The sequence below is a fragment of the Chiloscyllium plagiosum genome, chromosome 5 (genome assembly GCF_004010195.1).
Source record: "Chiloscyllium plagiosum isolate BGI_BamShark_2017 chromosome 5, ASM401019v2, whole genome shotgun sequence".
NCBI classification, from domain to species: domain Eukaryota; kingdom Metazoa; phylum Chordata; class Chondrichthyes; order Orectolobiformes; family Hemiscylliidae; genus Chiloscyllium; species Chiloscyllium plagiosum.
The window spans coordinates 67,240,596-67,246,247 of NC_057714.1; the positions used below are offsets into that span (position 1 = coordinate 67,240,596).

A 5,652-nucleotide genomic window follows, 5' to 3' on the forward strand; every position below is an offset into this window, starting at 1 on the left:
ATTTCCAACGGCCCTCCCTCAAGTCCCTCCTCCCTACCTTTTATCTTAGCCTGACACACTTTCCTCATTCCTGAAGAAGGGCTTATGCCCGAAACGTCGATTCTCCTGTTCCTTGGATGCTGCCTGACCTGCTGCGCTTTTCCAGCAACACATTTTCAGCATATTGGTACCCAACCAGACACAGTATTCTGCAGTTAAGTACATGGTGCCAAGCCCAGAGATTGTTCAGACCTCAGCCTCTGACCCTAATACTGAAGAGTTTGTAGTCTGAGCATGAAGGTTCTGTTAGGGGTGATCCCTGGATAAAGATAATGGGGATCCTGCTTCAGTCTTTGGTCATCCTGGGTAATATTCAGTTCCCAATTAGCGCTGGCATTGTGAGGGTGAGATGTGCTAGGGACTGTGTTGTTGATGTTGCAAAATTAAGCAACCTCATGATCAACCATTATTTTATCGAAGTGTTTTGCGCATCATCTACAGAAAGATTAAAGAAGCACACATGAAGCATGCTTACGTAGCCATGATACCTAGATAATATCCATTTAGATTCTATTATTATAGCCTTAGGCTATCGCTGCCAATAATTACCTATCGGGCTAGGCATTGAGCAGAAGCTGCTGAGACCATTTACAGGAGTATCTCTCTCTGCTGTGCCCTCGAGAACAGCTAAGGCAGACTCAATAATTTGTAATGGTCACCATGGCTGGGAATTTGCCCAGAACTTCTTTCCCAGATGTGCGAGTAAGAGAATGTTTCCACCCCACATCCCATGAACACTCATAGTGAGGCAGGAGCAACTCCAAGGTAATTTTCGAACCAAGACTGAGAGTTTGGATTAATTTGAATATTAAATGAAGGCCTGAATTTTCCTCTTTAGATAATAACATTTTAAATGTAGGGAAATATTCCATTGTGTAAAAGAGAAGACTTTGTTTGTACAATTTATTCCACTTAAAATAAGTGTTCATGATATTGTGTGCTTGACCATGAAGTTGCTATAAAAGAGAAAAACCAGGAAGTTTAGCAGTGTAATCTTCTACAAAAAAAGATTTTATTTATTCCTGTATGAATAAGAAATGTTATTTTACTAATTTTAAAGCATTGTTTCAACATGTGACAATAATGAAAAAGAGATTTAAGTTTAAAATGTGGCTATCTTAAAAAATCTATCATATGTCATTAACTGTCTGTAATGACATAATGAGGGCAAACCAAATCACCAATCTCATACTTATAAAATAAATTCAAAAATCTGTTTTCAACTTTTGTAATCTTGCAGTCAGTAAATTTGACATTTTAAACGTAGGGAAATATTCCATTGTGTTAAAGAAAAGATCCACATGTTTAATTGCAATCCCACGCTATTTGGAAATGATACTTTTTATTTAAGGAATGTCATAATGACAACATAGATGAAACTAATAGTCAGATGCCCTCATCAGTGAACTCCCTATGAAAGAGGACAGACCTTGTTTGAAATCTAACAAGATAATAGAGAAGGAAAAATATTTATAATCTATACATATCAAGCTATATATTTTTTAGATTACTTAGTGTAGAAACAGGCCCTTCGGCCCAACAAGTCCACACCGACCCTCTGAAGAGTAACCCACCCAGACCCATTCACCTACATTTACCCCTTCACCTAACACTACGGACAATTTAGCACAGCCAATTCACCAAACCTGCACATTTTTGGAATGTGGGAGGAAACTGGAGCACCGGAGGAAACCCACGCAGACACAGGGAGAACGTGCAAACTCCACACAGACAGTTGCCTGAGGCAGGAATTGAACCCAGGTCTCTGGCGCTGTGAGGTAGTAATGCTATCCACTGTGCCACCGTGCCGCCCATAATGCTTATTATTTATAGCTACATGAAATAACCTATATTTCCAAAGAAATTTTTAGTGATACAATACAATGTGTGCATAAGTACAGGAATTTACAATTCCTGGCAGAGAAAGTTAAGGAAATAGATCACATCAAGCAAGACAGCAAGGAGAGAGCAAAAAGGTTTTGGTTATGATGTATCTCATAGAAAAATTATCCTTACTGTGAAGTGCCTCGGATCCAGCATATTTTTATCCTTTCACAAAGGTGAGGCAATCATCGTGATATTGTTGATTAGTCCTAATGTGAAATCACAATCTTTGTATAGAGTGCAATAAAGTAGCATCATAGTTTCCATGGTGACAGATAGGCTGCTGCAGAAACGTAGAAAATTCAGCATGAGTGGTCTTTGTCACATTGACTGTACATGAAGGGTACTTTTCTCGTATACTGACACCACAGAAAGCTCAAAACAGTTATTATGGGCAAGTTGCTATGGTTACTGCTGATTGGTGCTTGGTACCATTGAGTAATAATGTATATATTTGAAAACTTTCCATTGTTGTAAAGACTTTGTAGGATTTATTCCACTTAAAATAAGTGTTCATGATATTGTGCCTTTGACCATGAACTTGCTATAAAAGAGAAAAACCAGGAAGTTTAGCAGCATAATCTTCTACAAAAAAGATTTTAGATATTCCTGTATGAATAAGAAATTTTATTTTATTAATTTTAAAGCATTGTTTCAACATGGGACAATAATTAAAAAGAGATTTAAGTTTAAAATGTGGCTATCTTAAAAAATCTATCGTTATGTCATTAAATGTCTGTAATGACATAATGAGGGCAAACCAAATCACCAATCTCATAAAATAAATGCAAAAATCTGTTTTCAACTTTTGTAACCTTGCATTCAGTTAGTAAATTTCAAAGTCTACAACAATTCCAAAAACAACATATTTTTCTTCATTAAGCTTCAAGTATAGAAACTTTAATTTTTCATACTTAAACCTGTCTTTTTAATCATCTGGCATTTTGTTGGCAAGACATGCATCAATAATGAATGATTGCCTACTTGTCTAATTACAGCAGTTTAAACGTTCTTTGTTTTCTGAAAAGTGCTGGAAAATGTCCTGTACTCATAAGGCACTATATAAATGCAAGCCATTCTTTCTTTCAAAGAAGATTAGAGGGGAGAGGATCAATTGGGCCAACACGGTGAAAGGTGGGAGGAAGGAGAAAGAGGCAGGAGGGAAGAAAGAGAGAAAGGTGAAGAGAAAGAGAAACAGGTTGAAAATTGGAGAAAGGGACATGAGAGGAGAGAGGGAAGAGGTGAAGGATGAGAAAAAGGAGGGAACAACAGGAATAACGGAGTGATGCCTGGGGTCGAAAAACTCTGGATGGGAACTGGGAACACACAGAGCAGTTGATTGGAGGTAGGGATGCAAGGCTATCAAAATCTCTCAGCAGGAGGAAAGACAAGAATCAGACATATAGAAAGGTGTGCAAGCTGAAAAACAGAATTAGTTACGAAGAGTGAGGGACAAACATACATTCAAAGCCATTGTAAAAACCATCATTACTATTCACTTGCAGCCAAAATTATACACAGTAGACATGCGAGGGGTGTCGAGATCATTACCAGAAGCTTTGTGGGTCTTGCACTCAAAATCAACATTTGACTTAAATAAAATTTAAAATGATATTTGCATGCAAAATGTTATTACAACTCAAAACTACATCTGACACATCTTCTGCATGGAGCTCAGCAATTCTATAAATGTCAGAAACTCCAGGTATTATTTCCGCCAGCTGCTGCGGACACGTACCTAATTGTGCTCAGAGAATTATTGAGAGAGTACCAATTGAGGTGAATGTCATAGAACTGATGGAGGATGTAGGTGAAGAGCTTGTTGGTCATCCTCTGAGGGTTCGTAGTCTTCCTCCTCATTGGTGGTGCTAGTGTTGAAGAGATTGGGAGGTGCCCCCTAGCTCTGTGCCTGAAGCTTGATACCACTTGTGCCTATAGCAGAGAAGACGAAGAATTATTTGCTGAAAATTCAGAGAACATGTTTGCTTTTGTGTCTGTCTGAGAAGAGCAGAGCACAATGTCACTTATGGGTCGTTGGTCCATTTCAGCCTCCCTACAGGTACAGTCCTTATCCTCCCCTGGTCAGTACAATAGCCCTTTTCTTCAAGAGAGTGACGATTGTAATGTCCAGCATCATCAGTACAAACCTCCCCAGCTACCCCTATTCCCTCTGGGGTTTTGTAAAATTCATTCATGGGCTGAGGGTGCTGCTAGCTGGGTCAGCATTTATCGCCCATCCCTAATTGCCCAGAGTCAGCCATATTCTTATATGCCAGACCAGGTAAGAATATGGCAGTTTCCTTTTCTAAAGGACATCAGTGAGCCAGATGGATTTTTCTGACAATCAACAATCAATTCACAATCATCATTAGACTTTTAATTCAAGATTTTTATTGATTTCAAATCCCCCCTTCCACGTGGCGGGATTTGAAGCCTGGTCCCCATAACATTACCTGGGTCTAGTGATAATACCTCAAGGCTGTCGCCTTCGCTGTGGGACAGCATTTCCTGCAATAAGAATAAAAGAGAGATCAGGTGATTGGAATGAGTGAAAGAGCATCCTGTGAATATGCATAACCACGCAAAGTGGTTAGCTGTTCCAAATGCGTAGGAAGCAGAGCACTCATTTAGCAAGAGGTGGATGTGACCTCTTGAGTGGTGCTGAGGCTTGCAGGCTTAGACCTGTTGTGAGATGCCAGTGCAGTCGTAGAGTTGGGCTCAATGCCACTGTGTCTAACTTCTTCTTGCAAAGCTCAGGAGATCATTCATTTTTTTGGGAGACTGCTTCCCGTCCCTGTTGCTGTGATCTGTTTCCAGGCTAGACAGGACTGATGGGTTGGCCTCCAAGTGCCATCCCATGGGACCAGGCTGGGCCTTCTCTTAGTGAGCCTGTACAGCAACATCTGCAAGGCAGCATCAGGAAACCTGGGAACCAGAATCAGCTTGATGGAAGGCACACCAGCACCTTCAATCACAGGGGGTGCTGCCAGTGACAAGATCTCCCAGATCTTACACAATTAATTTTCAACCAAAAGTTTCAGTACCTTCTGAAGCACCTCAGATGTTAACACGCCAAATCAGTAGAGTGTGCTGCTTAAAGTTTCTCATGAATATGACCGTTCCTTTGAGCAAAAAAAACTGAAGGATTGTAATTCATCTGTAGGAGTTTGTTTTTAACAGAAGGTATTTGCAATTAATGATGCTTTGTAGCCAATCGATGTCCATTGTATTTTACTACTTAAATAAGTTCTCACAATTTAACTGATTTGTCTCACAAATTTGACTGAGTTTTTTTTGAAGAGATGACCAATAAGATAGAACATAGAACATAGAAGAATACAGCGCAGTACAGGCCCTTTGGCCCTCGATGTTGCGCCGATCCAAGCCCACCTAACCTACACTAGCCCACTATCCTCCATATGCCTATCCAATGCACGTTTAAATGCCCATAATGAAGGAGAGTCCACCACTGCTACTGGCAGGGCATTCCATGAACTCACGACTCGCTGAGTAAAGAACCTACCCCTAACATCTGTCCTATACCTACCACCCCTTAATTTAAAGCTATGCCCCCTCATAATAGCTGACTCCATACGTGGAAAAAGATTCTCACTGTCGACCCTATCTAAACCCCTAATCATCTTATACACCTCTATCAAGTCACCCCTAAACCTTCCTTTCTCCAATGAAAACAACCCCAAGTGCCTCAACCTTTCCTCATACGATCTT

General features: G+C 40.1%; 1 protein-coding gene and 1 long non-coding RNA gene across 3 annotated transcripts in view; one reads left to right on the top strand and one right to left on the bottom strand.

Moving 5' to 3' along the window:
- LOC122549955 overlaps positions 1 to 4,421 on the bottom strand; it is a 15,357-nt gene extending 10,936 nt beyond the window's left edge. Inside the window, exons 1-2 of the long non-coding RNA XR_006311712.1 lie at positions 4,377 to 4,421; positions 3,662 to 3,855 (exon numbers count right to left, since the gene is read on the bottom strand). This is a non-coding gene — a long non-coding RNA (uncharacterized LOC122549955). The remainder of the gene's footprint in view (positions 1 to 3,661; positions 3,856 to 4,376) is intronic.
- LOC122549954 (V-type proton ATPase 116 kDa subunit a1-like) overlaps positions 1 to 5,652 on the top strand; it is a 141,598-nt gene that overhangs the window by 19,265 nt on the left and 116,681 nt on the right. The gene's annotated exons all lie outside the window — the stretch shown is intronic.